General features: G+C 37.1%; 1 protein-coding gene across 4 annotated transcripts in view; it reads left to right on the forward strand.

Moving 5' to 3' along the window:
- Window positions 1-27,350, forward strand: part of TBL1XR1 (TBL1X receptor 1) — a 178,761-nt gene that overhangs the window by 76,512 nt on the left and 74,899 nt on the right. For 3 of the 4 annotated variants that reach the window (XM_045502924.1, XM_045502922.1, XM_045502921.1), the window contains one exon: window positions 14,417-14,485. The gene's annotated coding sequence lies outside the window, so the exon portion shown is untranslated. Of the gene's footprint in view, window positions 1-14,416; window positions 14,486-27,350 lie in introns of those variants that run through there. The other variant, XM_045502925.1, reaches the window with a different exon arrangement.

Below are 27,350 nucleotides of genomic sequence, written 5' to 3' on the forward strand. Positions count from 1 at the left end.
AACAGATTTTCATCCTGTTTGTGGCAAAGATAGTTTCCTCATAGTATTCTCTGTCTTCTATTCCTTCTTAAGGAGAAGAGATTGAGATTTAGTTGCCATTCCCCTATCTGCACAGATCCTCACCAGCCCCTTGTCATTTAATACTCATTGGAACCCAGAATTCCGTTTTAGGTATGATAGTAGGCACAGTTATCGAGATAACTTAATTTTTTTCTAGGAATTTACAGTTGGAGGTATTGAAATAAATTCAGCTAACCTTTTTAATTCTAGATTTATGCATTTTCATAAACGAGTCTCACTGTCTCTTTATTTTTGTTCTCAAGGATATTGGACACAGTGAGGGGGGTAAATGACCAACAGTTCTTTAAAAAAAAAAATTTTTTTTTAAGTTTATTTTAAAAAATGTAAAGAGCATGAGCAGGGGAGGGGCAGAGAGAGAGGAAGTGAGCCAGAGAATCCCAAGCAGGCCTCACACTGCCAGCGTGGAGCCCGATGCGAGGCTCAGACGCATGAACTGTGAGATCATGACCTGAGCTGAAATCAGACGCTCAACCAGCTGAGCCGCCCAAGCTCCCCAAGACCAACAGTTTTTAATAAGCATTTGAGGAAGCCTTGGTCTATATCCCACATTTGGGTTTTGTTACTTTTACCTTGTTCAGTATTTTAAAGTAGTGATGGCAGGTAAATATATGCAGTATCAGGTACAATGTAAACCTTTGCTGGATATTTAAAAATTGAGCCTGTGTCTAAACTGCAGTAGAACTTAAAGTGACTAGACATTCCATTTCACTGGCATATTTTTCTGTTTTATTTTCTGGGTTTTGTTTTGTTTTGTTTTGTTTTTGTATTTTGTGTCTTGAAAAAGTTAGAAGCTTTTTAATGTTAACTGTGCAAGAATGCTTGTGTGAAAAATAATTTGATTAAACAGACTCTGGGCAATCACAAAAGTTTTTAAAAATATAACGTATCTTCTTTCTCATTTGGTAATATTTATGATGGCCTCCATAATATAGTGCTAAATATTTATAAAAATATTTTAAAAAATATTTTTAAAGTAATCTCTGTGCCCAGCATGAGGTTTGAAGTCAACCCCGAGATCAAGAGTTTCCTGCTCTACTAAGTCAGCCAGCCAGGTGCCCCTATAATGCTAAAATATTTAGGTAAACCTATCATTTTATAATGCCTAATATCTACCCTAGAATTATAGCTTTATAATACACAGCAAATGTAGGCAAGAACAGGTAGCTCAGAGGAAAAATTAGAGTAATTGAAACATAAATGAACTGTTTGGTAAATATGCACGTTCCAGGTATGGCTTCCAACAAACATGAACATGATCCTATGGTCACAGTATTAAGGTAAAGCACCTCCTCATATATGATTGTCTGCATACAGAACATAGAATACGCAGGAGCTTCTTATCTTGCCAGCGCTCACTTGAAATACAGACTGGTTCTGACCATCCTACATATTACTGTTTCAACCTGGGGGCACCACCTCCTCCTCACAGAAAACTCCTGAACTCCTGACCTTCCTGGTAGTTTTTCTTTTTTCATAGCTTGTCATCTCCTACATAACACTTAATCCTAAATTATGTTGGAATTTAAAGTCTCCCAGGGCAAGGATGTTTATTTATTGATGTACTTTACATTGTCAGTAAAGGGCTAACTTTTAAAATTAATGGTGTTTAGGAGAGAGGTTAATAAAATTTTTCTTCCTCTTTGCTTTCTCCTCAGAGTTCTATTGTCTATAGCCAGATAACTCTTTTAACAGTCAGTACAGACAACAGCCCAACAATGACAATTCTGCCATCTAACGTGGCTGAAAGATGAAACATTGGCATTAAATTCTGTTGCTTCCTAATCTCCTGAAGGAAAATCTGGCTTCTTAGTTTCTGTTTTCTCGAGTAACTGATGCATCACTAATGGAGAGAGTTCATTTATAGTATGTAGGTCCTTTATTGTTGAGGGAATCTCTGGTTGCTTTGATATTAGAGAACTGGGAAAAGATCAGAAGATTGACATTTTGTTTTATTTATTTATTTTAATTTTTAGCATTTATTTATTTTCTTTGAGAGACAGAGACAGAGCGTGAGCAGGAGAGGGGCAGAGAGAGAGCGAGATGTAGAATCCGAAGCAGGCTCCAGTCTCTGTGCTGTCAGCACAGAGCCCAACGTGGGGCTTGAACTCATGAACTCTGAGATCATGACCTGAGCCGAAGTTGGACGCTCAACTGACTGAGCCACCTAGGCACTCCTCACATTTTGTTTTAAATGCAATTCTGTCTATAGATAGTTTAATGAAGTTGATTTAAAAAATAATTGCAAATCTACAGGTTACTTGTTTTCCATATTTGTAAGTTATATTATGACTTAGGGTTGTTAAAAAAATGTAAAAAACATCTTTTGCAATAACATTTTAGTTCACCTTATACAAGTGATTTTTGGTGTCCACTTGTTAAACCATGTCAGAGCTAAAATACAAGCTCATTTTCTCTTTTTTTTTTAGCATTTTTTTTTTTTTTTCAACGTTTATTTATTTTGGGGACAGAGAGAGACAGAGCATGAACGGGGGAGGAGCAGAGAGAGAGGGAGACACAGAATCGGAAACAGGCTCCAGGCTCTGAGCCATCAGCCCAGATGCCCGACGCGGGGCTCGAACTCCCGGACCGCGAGATCGTGACCTGGCTGAAGTCGGACGCTTAACCGACTGCGCCACCCAGGCGCCCCTCATTTTCTCTTAATTTAAAATACACGTAACTCATTTCTTCTCACCCACTACTTAAAATTTTTTTTTTAATGTTTATTTATTTTTGAGAGCGAGAGAGACAGAGCATGAGTGGGGGAGGGGCACAGAGAGGGGGAGACACAGAATCCAAAGAAGGTTCCAGGCTCGCAGCTGTTAGCACAGAGCCTGACGTGGGCCTCAAACCCATGAACTATTAGATCATGACCTGAGCCAAAATTGGACTCTAAACCGATTGAGCCACCCAGGCGTCCCAACTTCTCACCATCTACTTGATGAACATTAGCTAGTTTTGGCAAAACTTATGGCTAACATGTTTTCCTGCTTGCATTTGCTGTGGTGAAGAGAGTTCATTTCCAGGACCAGTCTGTTACTCTCTGCCTTCATTGTTCTTTCTTTGCTTGTTTATTTTTAATACTTCCAGTTGCTATTTTTATAATCTCATGGTTAAGTCATAAACAGGTTTGTTTTGTTTTTTGTTCTTTTGCTTAGAACCTCAAGTTTTTTTATCTTTTAGTACTATACTCTTCTTAACCCTGTTGTGGCCTTTTAAACTAAGCAGTTAACAATTAGCTGCTAGTATTTATTAGTATACTGTGTGAAAACATCTTTAGGAACTTAGTAGGATTGGTGCCCTTATTTTTATTATTTAAAACAATTTTTTTTTAATGTTTATTTTTGAGAGAGGGAGTACAAGCAGGGGAGGGGCAGAGAGAGAGGGAGACACAGAATCAGAAGAAGGCTCCAGGCTCTGAGCTGTCAGCACAGAGCCTGATGCGGGGCTTGAACTCAGGAACTGCAAGATCATGACCTGAACTGAAGTTGGATGTTTAACCGACTGAGCCACCCAGGCACCCCTATATTTATAGTTTCCTTTGAGAGAGATAAAGCATGTGCACACATCAGCATGGGAGGGGCAGAGAGAAAGGGAGAGCCAGAATCCCAAGCAGGCTCCGTGCTGTCATGACAGTGCAGAGCCGGATGTGGTGGGGCTTGGTCTCACAATCTGTGAGATCATGACCTGAGCTGTGGTGAAGAATGGAGGCTTACTGACTGAGCCACCCTGGCACCCCAGTGTGCTCTTGTTTTTGAATCATTGCTTTTTATTTATTTTTTAAACAATAAACTGAACTCTGTTCATACTTGTTGGGCTATCAAATACACTCTGCAGAGTATAGCATTGTACAGTAGCCTCATTTTACACATGAGGACATGCTTATGGTTATATGGATATGATATGAAGGGGTTAAACTTGTAAACAGTAGTTCTTTCCATTCTACATCTGTCTTCTAAGTGTCTGAAGATCACAGAGAAATACTGAAGTTTTAATCCTTTTTAAATCAAACTTCATTGTTCCATGTGGTGCCACATAAGACAGTGTTTGAATGCCTTAGAAAATTTCTTTCCCCACTAAATGGCTATAGTTTTAGTGGAGAATGCTTGAATGATTTTTTTTTAAAGTTTATTTATTTATTTTGAGGGAGAGAGAAAGAACAAGTGGGGAAGGAACAGAGAGGGAAGGAGAAAGAATCCCAAGTAGGCTCCTCACTGTCATTTCAGAGCCTGATGCAAGGCTTGAATCACGAACGATGAGATCATGACCTGAGCTGAAATCCAGAGTTGGATGCTTAACTGAGTCACCAGGTGCCCCTTTAATAATTTTTTTTTTACTTTATCTGTTAGTTTGATTTTTTAAATATGTCTTTTTAAAAAATGTTTATTTATTTCTGAGAGAGAGAGAGAGAGAATCCCAAGCACACTCCAGACTGTCAGCCCAGAGTCTCATGTGGGGCTCAAACTCATAACCGTGAGATCATGACTGAGTCGGTATCAAGAGTCAGACGCTTAACTGACTGAGCCACCCAGGTGCCCCTATATCTATCTTTTTTAAAAAAAAAATGTTTGAGAGAGAGAGAGAGAGTGCGGGCAGGGGAGGGATGGCGGGGGGTGGGGCGGTGGACAGAGAATCAGAAGCATGCTCCATGCTGACAGGCCAACAGCAGTGATGCTGATGCAAGGCTGGAATTCACGAACTGTGAGATCATGATCTGAGCTGACTGAACCACCCAGGCATCCCTTTATATCTTTAGGTTATTTGTCCTAATAGGTTTATGCTCCATCCTGGATCAATAGAATTTTGGGTGGTCTTGGGAATTACTTCAGTATCAACATAGCGTATTGCCTGATGCCCGTGTGTGTGTGTGTGTGTGTGTGTGTGTGTGTGTGTGTGTGTGTGTCAGAGAGAGAGAGAGAGAGAAAGAGAGAGAGAGAGATGTATGTATGAATAGTTTCATTGGAAAAAGTAATACCCATTCCTTCATGTATTGTATTTGGCTGCTTCGCAATATAATAACAGAGTTGAGTAGTTGTGACAGAGACTGTGTGGCTTGCAAAACCCAAAATACTTAACTTTCTGGCCATAGTTTGCTAACTTCTAGACCATTGCTTAGCAGTGCCTAAAAACTAAGATGAAGCAGTTGTAGTATTCATTTAGTCTCAGTCTGTACTTTATTATAACTTGAGTGGTAGTCAGGGAGAGGAAAGTGGTGTTTTGTATTGAAGTAAATAAATTAAATTAAGAAAGTGGATCTTCTTTTCATGACCCCTAGAGAGGAAAGAGAAAGAGAGATGTAAGGGTGTGTGTGTGTGTGTGTGTGTGTGTGTGTGTGTGTGTGTGTCCCGTCCTCGTCCCCCATCCCTGTGTTTGTGTGTCCTGAGTGGGTCAGGGAGACAACATAGCTTGTATTTGCTTGTTTAAAAGTTTCATTTTAAATATGGTGAAAAAGCTAAATGGAAACCAATTTAGCAAACCAACATCAGATGAGAATTTGACATTTTTTAGAATTATAAACATGTCATTTATTTTATTACATGTTTAGAATGAATTTTGCCAGAAGACAGGATAGCCCTGATTTTTTTCAAAAAAAAAAATTATTTTAATGTTTATTTATCTTTGAGAGACTGAGAGACAGAGCATGAGCAGAGGAGGGACAAAAAGAGAGCGAGACACAGAATCTGAAGCAGGCTCCAGGCTCTGAGCTGTCAGCACAGAGCCTGACGTGGGGCTCAAGCCCGCGAACAGCGAGATCATGACCAGAGCCGAAGTTGGATCTCAATTGACTGAGCCACCCAGGCACCCCAGGATAGCCCTGATATCTTAAAGGACTGTATTTCTTTCTTTCTTTCTTTTTTTTTTTTTTTGATAGAAACATGGTAGTTAAATGAGCTTGTTTTAATTCACTGAAGGCAAAGCATTTGTTGGTACTGTCTAGATTATACCAATTTTAGAAATATGAACTCAGAGTAAGCAGTTTCTGAGTTTTTTCGTGTGAAAATCTGTAAGGAAATACTCTTAGTAAAGACACACAAGAATGACTTTTACATCCTTCAGCAGTAGATAGAAATAAAACATTTTAAAATTCTGAACCCAGTATCTATTTTAACATAAATGCATTTTTTTTCTTTGTGCTCAGAAGACTTCAGAATGACAATTTTCATTTAAGTAATTATCTGCTGGCATGTTCTTAATATTTTAAAAAGTTAAGCTTATCCTTTTACAAAGTGAAAGTCGAAGATTTAGTTTTCAAGTGTGATGGAGAAACTGTGCTTCACTGAGAGGGTCAAGTGTGTCATTTTGTCACTCTGTTGTCACAGTAAGGTGTGTGCATTGTCACTGTGTGGTCACACAGGACAACTGCCATGTTCGGGCATACTCCACATCTGTTCTAATTTAAAAGTTTTACCAATGATTAATTATTTTGAGTAGTAATGCTGTTGAATGAACTTCTGAATGCTGTTGAATGGACTCTTGAGTCATGGTAGCACATAGCACAGCAGAATACGAATGGGCAGTTTGTGTCCTGCATAGAAGTGCACGGCCAAGGGGACAAGTGGATGCTGACATCCAGGCCACACTGTCAGCAAGCCATTTCTCTCATGTGGGACGGTGTCCTTTCAGAGGGAAGGGCTCCTTTTTCTTACATATGTTTTTTAAAAATGATTGCATGTGACTCCTATGCCAGGCACTGTTGAGCACTTTATAAATATCAAGTTATTCAACTCTTAACAACAATTTATTTTCCATATGAGAAAACTGAGGCACCAGGAGTTTAAGTAGCTTGTCTTAGATGGGCTAGCATTCTAAATTCCATAGCTCCGAGTCTGAGCTCTGATCTCTGTGGCTCCGCAGTACAGGCTTACCTCCCTGTACCATAGTATGGCCTTTTCATTTTTCTAATTTGTCCTGCTAGGGTGTCGTTTGCACAGAGGTGCCACAGAGGCTGCTGATGGCCCTGATAGCACATTTGAATGCCAAGTTGAAAGGAATTGGACAGGGGGCTCCTACGACAACCGCCCCCGCCATCATGTGGCAAGTAACTTTCTTGCTGAGTGATACATCCAGGTTTTGTTTAACTTGTGTGACTTTGTTTAACTTTGTTTCACTTCAGTTGACCTGTGTGACAGTTTTCCATTATATTGAGCAGAAAAAAATATCCTTCTATAATTTCTCCCTACTAAGTTTTGTCACACGTAGCTGAGTCTCAGGCTTTATGTGCCTTTTTATCTAAATGTGGGTATCAGCATTGCTCCTTTTGTGCTTTTTGAATGATAACTCCCCTGTTTTGTGTTCTTTTTCTGGGTTTCTTTCTAAGGTGTTCTCACTATTATCCTCCCTTTTCTAATTCACTTTTGGGGAGAAGGGTGGCATTTATCTTTTGTTCCTTACTGTTACTCTTGAAATCAAATTAATAAAACTTTTACTTGATAGTGTGATTCCCACTCTAATTCTGAGAACTACTCACTTTGCAGTGCTAATAGTTGAAAGAAGTGATCTCTCCATGCTCCCCCAAGATAGATTATTTATGAAACTCTGACTAGTGCCCATCGTGCCCTTTCCTGCCACAAAGTCCAGTGGTTTTTAACCCCCACTTAGAATCACTTGGGGGAGCTTTTCATGCAGTTGATGTGCATATTGTTACTCTAGACCAATTAAATCTGAATGAGGAACCCACTTTGTCTCACAATTAGGTTAGAATCTGGAAGGGCATTTCTGTAGGACACAGAAAGACCCAATATCCCTGGCATGACCATTTCATTTCTGCTGGGAATGTATTGTTCAGCAGAATGATTTTTGTGTTGTCCTAATTAGCTGTTCAAGTTCTTGGTATCCTGAATCAAATATTCAACCCTTGGGAAGAGTGAGAAACCTAATAAAATGTAGGAATTCTATCAGTTTTTTCTTCTAACTTGTTAAGTGCTGGGGTACCTACCTACCTACAATGTGTGATCATAGGCAAAGTCTCGTTTTTCTTTTCATCCTGTTATTTATTAGACCCTGATGCTGTTCCTGTTGCTTTTCATCCTCCCTCTACTTGTTTCTTTCTCCTTAAAAAATAAAAAGTTGAGCTGTTATCAGCTTTGTATGATCTGTCAGATTTGTCATATTTCTTTTTTTTTTTCTTTTAAGTTTATTTATTTTGCGAAAGGGAGCGAGTGCACAAGTGGAGGAGGAACGGGGTGAGGGAGAGAGAATCCCAAACAGGTTCCATATTCCATGATCATGACCTGAACTAAAATCAAGAGTTGGACGTTTAACTGACTGAGCCAGCCGGGCATCCTCACATTTGTCATATTTCTAAGATATCATGAATTATAAATTGCACCATTTATTTAGTAATAGTTTTTTAGAAAAGGAAATTATAGTTACTTTGTTGATATATTCACTTTTATTTTTCATGTAGCTGACAATAATGTGTATTTATCTATACATTTTGATATCACCTGTTGAGTATCATAACTCAAGTTTGAGTCTCAGCCTCTTCTCATGTTCAGCTTCTCTTAACATTTTGGAAGTTAGTGAACTGGAAACTTTTGATGGGCAGATTGTAGTGCCTAAAAAATAAATTTGACTTTCAGTAACACTTGAAACTGCCAACCAAACTTTAATTTTAAAAACATTGTGGTTTACTATAAAGAGAATTTCTGGTTTTTATTGTCTTTAATTGCATTGCTTATTCTCTAACGGGCAGATCTCAGGGTACTTGATAGCTCTTTGTCTTATTCTTGCACAGTAATTTTTTTTTTCATATAAATTTAATGTACAATTCAACCACATGTGTTGCTACCAATGAAATTAACTGAAGTGTAATAGTAGCATGATTAGATACCAGTGCATGTTTAAATTGTTATTGATGTGGGTTTGTAGTACTGAGTATATCTAATTTTTAGGAAATAGGGATCATAATACACAGCTTTTAAATCCATTTTTTCTGAGTCACCTAAATAACAAAGAGAAGTGGAAAATTAGAGCCAGTGATGGCAGAGCTGTTTGATCTGACCATTCTGCCTTTCAGTCTCATCTCAGGGTTGGTTTCTTTAGGATATTCCTCCTGTTACAGCTCCTTCCCCTTCCCCCTTCTTAATTGTCTGGCTGCCTCAAATATTACCCGTGTATATGATAGGGTGGGAAATGAGATGGGAGAGGAGAGGTCCAGACATCTAGATGCTTGGAGGCCTTGATGAATGCTTAGTATGTTACTAGAAACTGGCATGTGAAGGAAGACAACTTATTAAGTCTTTTGTGAAATGGATCAGTGGAATTAAGAAGATTCAGTTGAAACACTTTGCTTTACAAATGTATTTCTTTTTCTATGGTTCCAGTTGCAGGTAATCACCATTTATTTGTTGTTTTCAGTCATGTACTGAACAATTTAATTTGGACTTTATCTGTGACTTTTGTTAAGAAGTTCATTTAATAAAAATCTTTCTGGGGACTTTGGCTCAGGTCATGATCTTGTTGTTTGTGAGTTTGAGCCCTGCATCAGGCTCTGCATTGTTAGTGGGATTTGGGATTCTCCCTGCCACCCCTCCCCCCAACTTGTGCTCTTTCCTTCACTCAAATAAACTTAAAATCTTTCTAAGCAGATTGATTGTTATGTTTTCCTCCTAATTCTTGGGATGATCCTTCCAAATTCTGCAAAATTATAAATTCATTTGTAATTTCTATTTGTTAAGGATACAAGGTACAATTTCTTGAATTTATTTCTGGCTACGAGGTAATAGATTCGATTCTGTGGCTACTTTAAATTATAAGCAAGTTTTTGTTTTGCTTGTATCTTTTCCTGGGGAGAGAACCCATAATCCATTAGCTTTTTAAGAAATCTGTAAATCAAGTAAATTTACTTTAGAGACTGGAGGGCAGCAATTTTGAAGATCAGTCAAAATATACTGTTGTGCTGTTTTAAAAGATTTTTGTATCTTAAAAAAATTCTCCTAATTATATCTAGGTGGTAGATTTTAGGAGAGGTCTACTGAGTTACCAGTGTCCATTTCTTTTCTTTCTTCTTCTTCTTTTTTTTTTTTTTTTTTTTGATGTTTATTTATTTTTGAGAGAGAGAGAGAGACAGAGCACAAGTGGGGGAGTGGCAGAGGGAGAGGGAGACACAGAATCCGAAGCAGGCTCCAGGCTCTGAGCTGTCAGCACAGAGCCCGAGGTAGGGCTCAAACCCAGGAACCCAGGAACCATGAGATCATGACCTGAACCAAAGTCAGACGCTCAACCGACTGAGCCACCCAGGCGCCCGTGATGTTTATTTCTTTTGAGAGAGAGAGAGAGAGAGAGCGCGCGCGCGTGAGTAGGGAAGAGGCAGACAGAGGAGAGAGAACAAGAATCCTAAGCAGACTCCATGATCAATACAGAGCCCGACATGCAGCCATGACCCTGAGATCATGACCTGAGCCAAAGTCAAGAGTCGGAGGCTAAACAAAGTGAGCCATCCAGGTGCCCTAGCAGTGTCTATTTTTGTGCTGAAAGCCTTTTCTAAAATTAATACTTCAGTTATTTCAGGTAAAATGTTATGAAATATAGATTGTAAGAGCAAAGCTTTTTATTTGGATACAAAACCAAACATTTGGCAAACATTTATTTCATCATAAGAAGTAAAGCAAATGGGTTATAGTTTATGTAGTATGCAAAGTAGTTGGTAGGTTTACACTAATTTTATAACGCGATTGATCACATGCTCTTGAGTCGTCTTTAAATGGCAAAATAATCAGCTTTTATTTGCCACTTCCTGGAAATGGTACTGAAATTACTGGTTATATATAGCCAGGATCTCCTAGACATCTTTAGGATAAAAATCCACAGTTAAGTTCTTTCTTACCAATATGATTTATTTGTGCTGTAATACAGTTTCTACTGTTTTATTTTCAAATATGTATCTACCTATTCCCTCATTATATTATGGATAATATCCATCATTATGGATCTTAAATACTGTGTGTGTTCTGTGCACTATTCTTAGTTCCTTTGTGGGACAGCAAGGTGACCGATAATTCCCTGGTCTCAAGAGGTCTGGCAGGGGAGGCTTGATAGTAAGCAGTAACACGGTTGTAATAAAGGAGGCTCATTTTTGTGTCCTTGGGTAGTGGGATGAATAATCAAGAGGGGAAGCTGATTTGGGCTGAACCTTGGAAGAGATGAACTCGGTTAGTGGCCAAAACCACATAATAGAAGGAAGTTCCTGGTATAGGATGAGTAATGTCATGGCAGCCAAAGTGTGCAGAAAACAGAGACACTGGTGATGTGCTGGTGAGAGTAGAGGATGTTGGGCAAGTGTGGTTATATGTTTATTTTTGAGAATGAGTGAGGGGGGGTGGGGAGAGGAAGAGAGAGGATCTTAAGCAGGCTCCACACTATCAGTACAGAGCCCAGCGTGGGACTCAAACTCAGAAACTGTGAGATCATGACCGGAGCAGAAACCAAGAGTTGGACACTTAATGGACTGAGCCACCTAAGCATTCTGGGCAAGTGTGATTACTAAGGCAGGTGTAAAGGATACACATTTTGGGATTTCTGGACAACTTGAATTACTTTAGTACAAATAGTTCTAATACACATTCTGTCAGATTATCTTAAATATGCATTAGATTTTTGTAGTTCTTTGGAAGAGTATATAATTATATCTTTTAAAATTCAGATAATTCATTTTATAAACTTAAGAATTATGTGATATATATGCTTTATATATGCCCTCCAAAATGGCCAGGACGTGGCTAAATAAGTTGACTAGGAAAACAGCTAATGTAGGGACTTCCTAAATTTTTCAGATTGTATTATATGTGCAAATGGGCATACCTGTTGACATATCATTTTCCACAGATTTATTCACTCTTGAAATCCTAGAATCAAATATTTATTTCACTATTTAAATATTTATTAAATTACTATTAGGACTCTTTCCCTTAAGGAAATATAGTCTAAAAGGAAAAGCTAAATGAGTCGATGAAGAAAACAAAAGTAGAGAAAAACTAATTAGAGAAAACTGAGATTAGAGACATCTATGAGTGTGATGGAAGAAAGACTCACTAATCACAGAAAAGGAAGAGAAGAGAACCAGGCAGAGGAGGAACAAGAAAGACTAGCAACTGGAATGATCTAATTTAGTATTTTCCAAAGGTAGATAGATTTGTGTGAGTTTGTGCGTGGTATGTGTGTACACACCCTGGTAGTGAAAAACAAGCATCCATTGGGGTACAGGACTCTATTAGTCTATTTATGTTTGTTTTAAATTTTAAAAATTAAGTGTTACTAATATCTGACAGATGGGTTAAATTTGCACCCTCATTCCGCCCTGATGTCAGAAAGTTCTATCTAAAGTGGTACATAAAGGGATTGAGGAGGGGGGAGCTCCACAAGGCAGCTGTGGCAATCCCAGTCATTCACTTCTTTTCTGGGAGTTGCTACGAGTCTGAGCTTACTATTCTAAGTTTACTTGTGTTTGATAACGTAGACTTATGGAGTAATTTCAACTGAACCCTGCAAAACAGACAAATAATTTAAAGATTCGTGCAAAAGAAACTGTGAGAAATGTGAATAAGAATAGTAAAGAAGCAAATGGTAGAGCTGATACTTAAACTACTAGAATGAGCTTTTTTACCTATTATGATCTAATTATTTTAGAAGATGGCTAAGCATATAAGAGATTATCAAAAAAGATACTTGACATGTAGGAATACATCTTTGTTCCTTCAGTTTTCTATGTTTTAAAATACATGTAATTTAGGGGCACCTGGGTGGCTCAGTCGTTTAAGCATCCTACTCTTGATCTTGGCTCAGGTCATGATCTCACTGTTGTGAGATCAAGCCCCACATTGGGCTCTGTGCTTGAATAGCACAGAGACTGCTTGGGGTTCTCTCCGTCCCTCTGTCTCTGCCCCTCCACTGCTCACTTGCCAAGTGTGCACACACACACATATACACAGACACACACATGCTCCCTCCTCCCTCCCTCTCTTTCTCTCTCTCAAAATAAATAAACATTAAAAAAAAAAAAAGTAAAATGTATGTAATTCAGTAGCACATGTTAATTATTTATAAATAACTAGAATGGATGTATGCCCAAACTTTTCTTTGTTAAGGGTGCTTGGTCAGTTTTTGGATAACAAGTAGCCCTATATAGCTTATAGCTCAAAAACTCATGAAAACTCTGATAAAACAATTGATGTTCATAGCAAATGACCCTGAGGTAAACAGTTCTAGCTGTAATCTAGTTTTTGTTTTGACTCACTTATGATGTCTGTAGAACATTTGTCCAGTAGGTCTACAAAGGATCTACCAACTGGTTCACAAGTGTCTTGAGCCAAAAGACCTTGGTGCCTGCAGAGGCTGATATGATATTATATGTTGATGTAACTGTGTATAATTTCAGTAAGTGTGTGCCATGTTTAATAAATGTTATTTTAATTCCTAGATATTATAACTTAACTACCCGAAAGTTACTTAGTAGCCCTGAAGTTGTTTAGATTGGCCATGGAGTTGGCAGCACAAATGAGAGTTCTAGTTAATTAAAGATAAGATCAGAGAGGAGCCAACTTAAAGGGATTATATTCTTTCTACAGTTATTCAGTGTATTTGCTTAGTTATCTTTTTAGTGTTTACTGACTTAATTCACTGGTTTGGTGGAGGAGGTAAAGCTCCTGCATTCCTTTCTGTGGCATCAGCTTGCCCTGTTACATAAAATTGTACTCTAGCACGTGGTGGAATCTGCATTGGTCAGCGTTAGACCGGAGAGCCACCACTTTGACAGGGCGTCTGAAAAACAACTTGTATATTTTACATAGAAGGACACAGAAAATAACGTGCTATGACTTAGCAATTGAGATGATGGGGTAAACCCTGTAAAATGTAGATTCTGAAGAGATTAAACTTTAATAAGTTTTGATTGAAATTGTTTCAAAACCAATCATGCATTTGTTTTTATTATTAAACAATATATAGAAGATAAGTTCATACCAGTCCTTGTGGCTCATGATCATAGATTATGAACATGCTATACTGGGCCCTATCGCAGTAATATTTGCACCAGTTAAGTTGAATGGGGGTGAGTGTACACTTTGTGCAAATCCATCTTTTCCAGTCTCCCTTTTGTTCATTGTGTCAACCTTTTAGGAGTGTTGTAAAGATTCAGTGCCTGCCACTTACTACCCCAAAAGTTGCTGCTGTTGCTTATATAAGACAATAGTTGTTTAGGGGGGGAAGGATAATCGTTGGTGGCGGGTACCTTACAGAGGTAAATAAAAATAATTTGATAACATGGAAACTTGTTGTGGGAAATCTCTTAAGCTGAATTTGTTTTAGGGCACACTGAATATTGTACTTTCCTTTTTCTCAGCAGCAGCAACTTGTGATTGGCGGTACCGGATATTCAATTGCACATCCCCACATCAATGCACTGCCAATGGTAAGAATTCCTCCCATTCCATCCGAATGGTAGAGTGTTTTAATTGGTCTTTTTATTATTCTCTTACTTGGGAGGGTCTCTTAAGAATTTTTAAAGTTTGTCACAGGTTGACAAAATATATCTGTGTTCCCAGAGTAAAGAAATGTTTTAAAAAATATATGTAAGGTAAAGCACTTAAAGTAATTTTTGATTATTCAGTTAAAAAAGAAAAGGGCGAACCCTTACTTTGGAGAGTTCCATCATCTATAGATTGTATAACCACTTGGCTGTAGTTATCAGGATGAAAACTATTATTATGTAGCAATGATCTTGTATTTTAACAGGTGGGCTATATTTTATGAATAGAATTTTCTTGTTAAATAGTCTTTTTGCATATTGCATTTATCTTAATATTTATAGTTAATGGGTAGTTAAATGTCTAAAATTCTACCTGTTTTTAGTGAGTGAATGATTTCCAAGAGAACTATCCTTACTATTTAAAAAGATCATTTAGAAACCTTTCTCTGTGGAATAAACATCTGTGAACTGTGTTATACAGCAGAAAAGCCAATCTGTAAGAGTTGAGATAGCTCTCTTTTCTGTATATGTCTTGGATAACTTTTGGCAAGAACTCTTCTGCAATTAAATGATAGAATTGGGCTAAATTTCTAAAGTTTATTCTAACTGTAGGCTGAGTGATCTCATTACTGTTAACTAAAATCAGAATGACTCTCCCTTACAAAAAGTAATTCTTTACCTAAGTGGTATTGGTTATGTATTTTAGAGTTCAATAAGTAGGACAATTAATTACTTAACAATAATCAATTTCAGAATGTTTTCTGTAGTACATTATTAAAACTTTTTTTTACTTAATCAAATTTTTTATTTTAAACATTAAATCAAATAGCTATAGAAACTGAAAAAGACTTCTAGAACTTGGTGGGAAATAGTAGATGTATCAGTCTGAAATAAAAGCTACTAAAAATTAACTAGAATCAGAATAAGTGGGTGAGATGAGTTATCTGTGAACAAATTCCTAGGAAATGATTCATTTTAAAGACGGGCTGGTCAGTATGTTGATAAGAGGAAAATTTCTTCTCTCTTTCCCCCCTCTTATTTTCTTCAACATTCCCCATTAACTGCTGAGAGAGAATGTTTTGTGTGGCCTTACTTGACACAATGACATGGTTCTTCATTAGTTTATGAGACGCTTGCTGGGTTCTTTAGGGTGCTTGGGTGACTTATTAACCATTGTTAAAATCTGCTGTTTTCTTCTGAAGCATTACAGTTTCTCATGTAAGAAACAGCTCTCTGGTAAATCAGCATCATCATTTGGATTACCTGCCCTTGGCTTTATGTTTGAAGTTCACATTTGAAACCTGTTGGTTTTCTTGATAGTCTTAACTATTTGTGGCATGTCCCCCTTAAGAATCCATTGTGCGGGCCTGTTGGGTATGTGAGGTACAGGTGCTGTGTAACTGGCTACCTCTTGTAAGTGCCTATCTTCAAGTGAGTTTTTGAATGTGTCCCTCACAGACTGTATGTTGTTTTGTTTTTGGAACAGCTCTTAGACTGTATTTCAAATCAGGTTATTTCCAACACATTTACCAATTTTGTTGAGAATTCCTTAAATCATTTTTGAGTCATGATCACAGAAATTTATGTTAGTTCTAAAAATGTGTTAGTGTTAGAGATGAAAAAGGCCAGGATTACAACATACTTGCTTATAGTCTAGCTGAGGACACGACAGCCATTTGTACATACTTGCATGATGTGCTAATAAATTTATAGGTATTGGTTCACAGTGGTGGTTTTCTCATGAACCTGAGAAATGCCTGTGTTTTGAGTTAAACCTGTGCTATGTAGTATCTTACATTCTTTCCCTGAAAATGCCATAAAGGAATGCTTTGTGGGAACACTTACCTTACCTCTACCACCCCACCCCCACCCTCAACTTTGTTTTTGATATAAATAAGCATGAGGGATTCATAATACTCCTTTTGCTTATTCTTCACTTGGCTAGGTACAATTTATTTTAAGTCTAATTGTACCTTACATCATCATGGTTTACAGCTACTTTCCTAAATAAATGTGGATCCCACTGTATTAATAGAATCTGTTGGCCTACAAGTGTATATTATTATTTTAACTTTTTGTGCACATTTTCAGACAAACACTGAAGAAGACAGAATAGCATAATGAACTCAGCTGCAGTGGTCAGGAATTTTGTTTCATCTTTAACCACCTTGTTTCCATGTCCCCCCCCAACCCCTGTCATTTTGGAGCCAATACTTGTATCATATGATTTCATTCATACATATTTTATTTAGTATGTAGCTACGTAAGATATGGACTATTAAAAATTATATATATACATATATATATACACACACACACATACACAATACCATTAATCACACTTGAAAAATTGGTAATAATTTCTTTTTTTATTTGAAAAGGGATTTAAATATACTTTTGAAAAATTATAGTGAAAGCCAGAATTTGTCATCTTAAACATTTTTCAGTGTGCAGTTAGTACACTTAAGTGTAGTGTTAACTCTATTCATATTGTTGTACAACAGATCTCTAGAACTTTCTTGTCTTGCAAAACTGATATCCGTTAAACAGAAAAATTCCCATTTCTCCCTCTTACCGGCAGCTGGCAACAAACATTTTCCTTTTCGGTTTTATGAGTTTGACTACTTTAGATACTTTATACTTAGTATAAGTGGAATCATACAGTATTTGTCTTCTGTGATTGGCTTACTTAGCATAATATCCTTTGGTCTCATCAGTCTTGTAGCATGTAGCATGTGACAGGATTTCCTTCTTTTTAAAGGTTGATATTCCATTGTATGCATATATCATATTTTCTTTATTCGTTCATTAGTGTATACTTAGGTTGCTTCCATCTTTGGCTGTTGTGAATGATGCTGCAGTGAACATGGGTGTGCAAATATCTCTTCAAGATCCTGCTTTCACTTCTGCTTTCCAGAAATGAGATTGCTGGATCATATGGAAACCTCCATAGTGTTTTCCAGAGTGGCTGCACCATTTTCTGTTCCCACCAAAAGTGCACAAGTATTCTGATTTCTCTTTGTCTACATTCTCTACATTCTGTCCAACACTTGTTATTTTCTGTGGTGTTCTTTTATTTTTTTGATAGTGGACATTCTAATGCATGAGATGTTGACAATAATTTCTTAATATCAGTAAGTAGCTGTTTAGTTTAAATGTTCCTCATTTGGTCATAAATAATGTTTCTACAGAGTCACTACAAAATCCATACATTACATTTGGTTAGTATATACACCTTAACTCTTCTACCTCCTTATTTATTATATTTTTTCCCTTTTAACTTACTTGCCATGTAAATTTCCTCATTCTGTGTTTATTATTATTATTATTATTAATTTTTAATGTTTATTTACTTTTGAGAGAGAGACAGAGACAGAGTGTGAGTGGGGAGGGGCAGAGAGCAAAGGAGACACAGAATCCAAAGCAGGCTCCAGGCTCTGAGCTGTCAGCAGAGAGCCCATTGTGGAACTCAAACTCACAGACTGTGAGATCATGACCTGAGCTGAAGTTGGATGCCCAACTGACTGAACCACCCAGGCACCCCTATTTTTTAAATTGCATCCCTGTAGTAAAATGCTTCTCTTTCCCTTGTACTTTTTTGTAAATCAGTAGTTATATCCAAGAGCTTAATCTAATTCAGGTTTTTCTTGCTTTATTTTGTGGTGTTAGGGTGACAGAATATTTCATAAGGAGGTGCTGAGTACTCCCAAGAAGAAATAGCTGTTTAATTGTCTCTGTTTGTGAGATTAGATTACTGTTGATTACTGCCTAGATCTCTTATTTCTATGCAAACATTCAAAATGTTGATATCCTAATTATATCAAGGTTTCATATATGATCTGTAATATCTCTGTAAAAGAAACTTCCCTCATCAGATGCTTGGTTACTCTGTGGCACAGTTTGCACAGGAAAGGCATACTAATTACTTGATTCTTTCCTTTATTTACCAACTTTCAAAGTATTTGAGTTGTTTCCTAGAATCTTGGAAAAGTAGACCAGTGAGGATTTTTTTCTTTTTTTTGAAGTGTCATTGAGCTTGTAGATTTAAATAGTTTATGTTTATTGCATTGTAGTTTTTATTCTTCTGATGATGATGCTCATTGTCTTGGCCAGATGAGTCTTTTTAAGTTGGCTTTTACATAAACTTCTTTTTCTTTCATATATGTAAAATATTAGGTATTATTAAATATAAATGTAATATAACATTAAAATATAGAATATATATGTGAAATATGTCAGATATAAATATGTAAATATATAAAATACATATAGAAGTATTACATAGGATTTTTTGTCTTAATATATATTTATATATCTAAACCAGTACCACCAACATGATTACTAAAAACTGCTTTTTTGGCCTTTGTCCTGCTGGGGTTTACAGTGTTAAGTATTCTGTTTTATATAGTACTTGAAGTACATTCACCTGTATGATTTTTCTGCCATCTTGTTATATAGTCAGGTCTGTTTGTTTCATTTTATTTTTAGTGTTTAGCATTTAAGTGTTTTTGATTTAGTTTTGTTTTATAATTATATATAAATCATTCATGTTAATTATAAATAAGGTACATTTTTATTTCTCCCCTTATAGGTAACCAGTTTTAACTATATTGCTATTTAAAATATATATATATATAAGCAAACCCACGTGTATACGTAAACTAGAGATCATCTTAAAGCACTGTATAGAGCTAGCCTGCCTTCCTTTTAATAACTGTGTAGTAGTCCATTACATGGATGTACCTAACTTGTTTCAAGAATGGGAGTTCTATGTGTGACCATAAATATGCATATTATTTTTTTAGGCAATTTGCCAAATTCCCTTAGACATTTTGGCATCTTCTGTTTTTTTTCCCCCACTTACAAACAGTATATAGTCAGAACTTATATATATATATATATATATATATATATATATATATATATAGTCTGAAAGTTGAGAAATCGTATCTCACTATAGTTCTAATTTGCATCTTTTTATATTTTTTAGAACTATTTGTATGTCTTTTTCTTTGAACTGTTGAAAAGATAGATTCTTATTTTCAAGAAAATCTGTCAACTTTTTTGATCCGTCCCTCAGACCTCCTATTTTCTCTTGTTCTGAGTCTGTAGTCCTGTCACAACTTCTGAAAATTAATTTGGTTTAACAATAATATTTTTCTGCTAAGAAAACAACTAAGCTGACTGGCTGTCTTATGTTTGATTTCAGTGGAATTGGACCCTTGATATAACCATTTTATTTGGAAAATGAACCCAGAAATTTCCTGTGGGTGTGATGGAGTAGTGGGGAAGTAAGAAAAGATAAAGAGGCCAGTAAGGATGCCTTAAACAGTAGATTACTGTTGTGGGCAGTTGAGGCTCAAATCATGTAGGGACCTCTGGGAGACCGAATAGAATATGCCTCTGAGTTATTTCACTCAAGGGGCATTGAAGTGGGAGTAATTTGTCTACTGACTCCCTTTCCATATTGGTGGAGTTACGCTTTCGGGGTGGGCAGGTCCTCAGCAACTTCTCCCTGACCTAAACCTGTGGCCAGAGATGACCTGTAGGTGTTAGTGGAAAAAAAGCTGTCTCGTTCCTAAGGAAAGTTGAGCGGTAAGCGGATGTGGGCTGGGCACTGCCAGCTCTGTTGCATCAGTGAATGTTCCAGTCTGCAGTTACATTCTCAGTGTAAATTAGTAAATCATTCTTCTCATTCATAAATTGCTCTAGTGTATTTTGTTAACATTTATTCTCTCAGAACTATATTATCCTAAGAGAACTGATAAAAGTAAATTGTAGCTTGCTAGACTGAGGATAAGGCCCCAAAGAGTTGTGACCCTCCCTAGAGGTAGGATCATTGAGGTGGTGCATATTGAGAAACCAATGATCTGTTCCCTTTTACTATCTACTTTTTTTTTTTTTTAAGTGTATCTATTTATTTTGAGAGAGAGAGAACATTCCAGGCAGGCTCCACACTGTCAGCACAAAGTCCAACTCAGGGTTGCAACTCACAAACTGAGATCGTGACCTGAGCCAAAACCAAGAGTCAGACGGACAGTTAACCACCTGAGCCAGCCAGGCGCCCCTACTACCTACTTTTTAATTATATCATCTGTGAATTAACTTGTTCTATTCATTGTAGAAAACTTCATTGTCATTATCATCTTTTGTTGTCATGTGATTTTGAAGTGGTGTTATTAAATGTGAAGAATGAATGGCATTACTATATAGATGGCATTGTATAAAGTATTCATATTCATTTGGTTGTGAATTTATGCCTCTGGAGAATTAATTTTCAAATCAGTAGTAAAATGCACGTTGGATTTATATTAATCCCCTGTATCTTACCACTGGATGATTGTTCTTTGATGTGAGGCTTCTGTAACTAAAATGGAACCTGAAAGATTGTGTTATCTATCATTTGAAAGTCAAAGAAAGCTTGAATTCTTACATAGATTTAAGCCTTACCTTAAATGTAATAGTAGAACTTGTTATGGTGGGTTGCTGTTGTTATTTAAAAATTGATCTTCATGCTTCACATAATTTTGGCATCTGTTCCCTAGGTTTTAATATGGACACCATGCAACCAGAAACAAAATGTAGCTCTCTTCTTATCTCAAGGAACCCAGAATAGAATGAGAGCAAGAATTTAAAACTCACATAGAGGTAGAGAATGGGTGTTAAATGGAAAAATGTTAGGGGCCCCTGGGTGGCTCAGTCGGTTAAGTGTCCGACTTCGGCTCGGGTCATGATCTCGTGGTCCGTGGGTTCAAGTCCCACATCTGGCTCTGTGCTGACAGCTCAGAGCCTGGAGCCTGCTTCGGATTCTGTGTCTCCCTCTCTCTCTGCCCCTCCCCCACTCATGCTCTGTCTCTCTCTTTGTTAAAAATAAATAAACATTTAAAAAAAACGACTTAAAAAATAAATAAAATGAAAAGTGTCCTTGGGGCACCTGGGTGGCTCAGTCGGTTGAACTTCCAACTCTTGATTTAGGCTCACATCGTGATCCCAGGGTCATGGGATCGAGCCTCATATCCCCCCCTCTTTTGGGTGCTTGGGTGTTCTCTCTTTGTTAAAAAAGGGGGGGGGCGGGGCATCCTATCTTCACTTGTTTTCTGGCCTTATTTTTAAGTATTTCAAACTTTTCAAACGGTCTGTACTATGTTAAATTCAGTCTTACTAGTAGGTTCTAACACATTCAGGGGTGGGCTACGTGCTTTAATATTAGCAATACAGCCATAACATTTGAAGCTACAGGCCATTGCAAATTTCTTGAATGTATTGAAGCCATTAGGAGTCTCTATTTTTTACCATTCTTCCTTTTATCAATCCATCCATCTTTCCAGTGGATAGTAATGGATTTTTTTTGTTATTTAAGTTTTAATTTTTTGCTCCGAAAGGAAATTAACATAGTAAAGTTTGGTATGTAACAGACAGGAGTTTCTGATTTTAATATGTACTATTTATTCTCTTGTCCATGTTCTGCCAGTTACTGCCTTTTTAAGCCAGTTACTTTCAGTCGTATCTTTTGATTGTTTTCCTTTGGTTCATTGGAACAGAGATCCTTCACAATGACTAGTTTCTCTCCTTCCTGTGATTGCCATTTTCTCCTATAAGCAGGATCGTTAAATTAAAAAAAAAAAAAAAAAAAAAGATGCTAATGCTTTTATTTCACAATATTATTTGTTTCTAGTCAGATGTTTAATGGGATCATTTTATTATAATTTGGCCTTTTAAAAAATGACTTAGAACACAAGGGTTTGCGAATTTAGAGTAGATTACATAGAAATACTTCAAATGTGTAAAGTATTTGGAGACACCAAAAGACATTTGATTAATTTAAAAGTTCTTTGATGAATGAGAAAGTAAATAAAAATCCGAACAGAAATGGAAGGATGAGTGAATGTTCTGTGATAGAGTGTAAATATCTTATTTAAATAAGTCTCTGTAACTTTGTGAGGTTTTTAATATCTCTATTTTATAGATGAGGAAACAATTATTCCTGTTTATAATCACTTAGATGATAAATTGTAGAGATAGCTCTGAACTAGGTCTTGTTTCCACAGTTCTGTCCTTTCCTGAGAGTGTCTGCACTACTGTTCTAATACAGAGCTGGGAACCATGGTGAGATGGGACTGGGGCGGGACCATAGGTTCTCACAAAGATCACTTCTCCTTTATTTTCCATGAGAAACATTTAAGGAATAAAATTGTTATACTGTCCTTCAAAACAAAAGAAATTATATCCATTTAAAAAATATAGAGGTTTCAGTATTCATAAATTTATTCAAAAAATTAAGGTTTTTGTTATTTTCATTCAAAGGAGAGATTTGATAAATTAGCTGAAATTTCAGAAACTAAGTCACAGTAAAGCATTTGATTTGAAAATTGTGAACTTGTGAAGTATATTTTGTGTTTCCTTCACTAATCTTTAAAATCATTTAATTGTTTTATAACGCCTTTTAATATATTCCCTACATGATTATACTTCCCTACAACTGTGGATAGGATAAAATAAACAGTGGCTTTCATAAAAGTAAATAGTTTATTATTATTTTTAATGTTTATTATTTTTGGGAGAGAGAGAGAGACAGAGTATGAGCAGGGAAGGGGCAGAGAGAGAGGGAGGCACAGAGCCTGACGCGGGGCTCGATCTCATTACCACGGGATCATGACATGCACCATAGTAGGACGCTTAACCGACTGAGCCACCCAGGTGACCCAAAACAAATACTTTAAGTTCACGTATTTGGAAATGATATGTAAGCCATTTATCTACCTGTTTTTTTTTTCTTTTATAGTGGGTACTCCCCATAGTAGAGGTGGAAATTTATTTCAAGAACAAACTTTCTCTGATCTATCTGCCACGTGGGGATGACCTTTTTACCATCACCAATAAGTTTGTGTGTGTGTGTGTGTGTGTGTGTGTGTGTGTCAGAGAGACAGAGAGAGACAGAGAGGTGACTCATTGAGACACCTTGGTCCTTGGCCCTTGTTTGCCATTGTGTCCTCCTCCCCTTTCCACCTCCACATCTGGACCTGCAGTCTATGGTTGTGGTAGCCACTAGTGATGATGTGGCTGTTGAGCACTTGAAATATGACAAGTCATGGTTGAGATGTGCTATAAATATAAAATGCATTCTGGATTTTAAAGATAAAGAAAAATCTTGATTTTAAAATACTGATTATAAGAAATGATCACATTTGGGTTATATATTGGGTTAAATTAAATATATTAGTAGAATAATTGCCACCTGTTTCTCCTTAAAATTTTCATGTGGCTGCCAGAAAATTTAGAATTACATAATGTGGTTCGCATTGTGGCTTGCCTTTTATATCTGTTAATAGTGTTGCCCTAGACCTTGCCAGTCACAGCTACCTGACCATAGGTTCTCCTTATTTGTCAGAAACAAGTAATGAGAGCAGTGAAGAACTTGACTAATGCTAAGATCTGGGGAAACAGGAGTGACCCTCAAAGCATTCCTAAAATTAGTTCATGGTGTTGCCAGGTGAACTGGGGGAGACCCAGCCTGTCCCATAGGTGTCATCAAAAGTTCTTGGTCTTGTCACAAGAAAGAGTTCAAGGACAGACATGTGACACTGTGACACAAGTGAGGAAGTTTATTAAAGTGAAAATACAGTCTGGGGATGTGAGGTAGGGTGAGAGAAGCTGGAGCACCTGGGGGTTGTTGGGTCTCTATCTTTTATTGAGAGCTGTTAACTAGGGGGTGGAATATTCATTACCTGGGCATGGATGCAAGGTGTTAGGAGTTTTCTTCCTTATTTGGTCAGGGTTTCCTGTCGTCTCATCTGCTATTTTTTTTTTTTTAATTTTTTTTTTTTCAACGTTTATTTATTTTTGGGACAGAGAGAGACAGAGCATGAACGGGGGAGGGGCAGAGAGAGAGGGAGACACAGAATCGGAAACAGGCTCCAGGTTCTGAGCCATCAGCCCAGAGCCCGACGCGGGGCTCGAACTCACGGACCGCGAGATCGTGACCTGGCTGAAGTTGGACGCTTAACCGACTGCGCCACCCAGGCGCCCCTCATCTGCTATTTTGAGCCTGTCCAGTTTGATGAGGTTTGATGTGGTTTGATGTAGAGTGCTGCCGCCAGGCTTCTGACTTTCCCCGTAGCCAGCAATGACTTCCTTGTTGCTGGCCTCCAGGTATTCTGTTAGAACCTAACTAACTGCCTACTCTAACAATGGGTCTATGTTATAAAGCTAAGTAAGTTGTCATCACTCACTAAGTAGGTCCTAATTTTACAAATAAGGAATTAGGGCCTAGAGAAGTGATGTCACTTTACGTATTTTGTCATGGTTACAGAACCGAGACTTGAATCAGATGTCCTCACTTGTAGTCTAGCGTTCTTAAAAATTGTATATCCTACAAATTCATAGAATCAGAATATTTTTCAAAGGTGAATCATGAGAGCTTTCAGAGGGGCTCAAGAAGAGACAGAATAAGGATTAAAGCATTTTAGTTAGAGATGTCTAGGTTTTGTGTTGATGTTTTTTTACCCTCCATTACTAGTCAGTGCTAAAGATGCAAAATGTCAGGAAAATTTTCTTTTATTAAGATGAGATTTTTTTTCTTATCTATTTGTGTTATTTTCTTATTTTGAAGATCAGTTATTCAGTGCTTGCTTTCCTTTGTCTACACTTGTCAAATCATTTTTTCCCTAAATTTTTCCCATTTGTGAAGTTTCCATTTGGTTCTTTTTACTTTGTACTTCGGAGAACTTCTGTGTTTCCTGTCATTATAAGTGTATGCTTTTACCTTGGGGAGGATGGATGAAAATAGCTGCCTTAACATTTTTGTTTGATAATTCTCATATCTGGGTAATCTCAAGATTGGCATCTCTTCTGGTCTTTTTCTTTGAGAATTGGTCAGATTTTCCTGATTCTGTGTATGTAAAATAAATTTGTGTTGTGTTGTGTCTTGTCAGGAGAATGTTGACTTTTTTTTTTTTTTTTTTTTTTTTAATTAAAACAGGTGATGAGCATGGTTAGGTTCATGAGAACTGCACGTTCTCAGTGTTTCTGGCCTGGGCGTTGTCAGTCTCTAGCGCCAGTTCAGTTTTCAAAGCCTTTGCCCTGCTGCTTTTGGTCTACTTCTTGCATGCACCACTCAGGGTTAGTGTGGTACCTGAAGAGTGGCTTCTATCAGAAGGTCTCAAAACCTTAGCTTCTTTGGGTGTGTTCTTCATACATGTGTTGGGATGCCTTTGGGACTTGTATTGGTTCATGTACAGAGTTACAGGATTCCCTCCTCCAGCTCTCATAATCTGTGGCTCCCAGAGGCCTTTTCTTGGTTTAGTTTGGCTTTTCAGATAGAAAGAGACTGGATCAGTCAAGCTCCTGAGGAGAAAAAGAAAAGCCAAAAAGAGATTTATCAATTATAGCTTTTTTGAAGTGGAAAAATAGGGAGTTATAATTTTAAAAATGAAGTCAAGATCCTACTGAACAAATTCTCCCACAAATTGTGACTACGGTCTCTGGCCAATATATAAAAAACATGAGGACACTATAGGGCAAACACAAACAAGTAGAAACTGGACTGGAGTGGTTTCTTAAAAAAAGGGAATGGCCTTGGGTGAGTTTCTCATCTTGATGGTGTTTTGCTTCAGGCAGACTCCTCTTGGCTAGTTTGCAGGCTTACTGGCTTGAGGAATGAGATCAAATTCACAAATACCACAGCAGCTATAGAGTGATGGCAGTCTAGCAGGAGGAAGAGGGAAGAAATTCCGGAAAAGAAAGAACCACAGTGGTGGAATACCAGATTCTATGTATAAACTCTGCCAAATATGTGGCTGACCCCTAAACTGGAAACAGTTCAGATGTCTGTCAACAAGAAAATAGATAAACTGCTGTGTATATATAACACGGTACTACTGAGTAATAGGAAGAGAGTATTGATACTTGCACCAACGTGGATTAATCTCTGAAACATCATGCTGAGTGAACGTAGCCTTACAGAAAACTAGGACATGATTATGATTCCATTTCTGTGATGTCCCCCAAACAGGCAAACTTACATATTTCTGTGTTGGGGTAGGGCAAACAAAACTAATGTTGGAAAAAAAAAAGTGATTGGAGGGCTTAGAAATGGATGCATGGGTGTTGGGGACAAGGATTAAGTGGGAATGGGCATGTGGGAATTTTCTAGGGTGGTGGTAATACCCTGTATCCTGTTAGGGATTTGCATTACTTGAGTGTATCATTGAATGGTAAGTCTAATATCTATCCATTTTATTTTGTATAAATTTTTTCTTTGAGAGAAACACTGTATTAAACACTATACTATAATTAATGACAAAGAAACTGAAGTATATATGGGGAAAGTGTACTGATCTGCAACTTATTTTGAAATGGTTCAGAAGTTAAGATCAATTGAGAGGATGGTAAGACAAATACAAGGAAATGTTAATTCTAAAGGCTTGGTGGTGGCTATGTGAATATTTTCTATACAGTCTTAAATTTTTTTTCTGTATGTTTGAAAATTTTCATAATAAAATGTTTTAAAAATACTAGTGGGTAGTATTTTTCTAAACCACTTTCCTGTTTAATAGGTTGTTAGTAGCTTTCATCAAAATTGATATATTTTAAATTTGAAAATACTTTAAAATTTTATGAGTGACATTTTTCTGCCTTCTGAGTTCTGAACTTTAAAGGATGCAGTAAGATACAGAAATATAAAGAATAAAAGTAAGGCAAAACATACCCCCACACAAATAATTTGATTACTTCAAAGTGATACAGCAAAGGCTTATTAAGATCATTTATAATACATAAATTCTGAGGGGATGGATACATAATTAGAGTA

The sequence above is a fragment of the Leopardus geoffroyi genome, chromosome C2, assembly GCF_018350155.1.
Source record: "Leopardus geoffroyi isolate Oge1 chromosome C2, O.geoffroyi_Oge1_pat1.0, whole genome shotgun sequence".
Lineage (NCBI taxonomy): Eukaryota > Metazoa > Chordata > Mammalia > Carnivora > Felidae > Leopardus > Leopardus geoffroyi.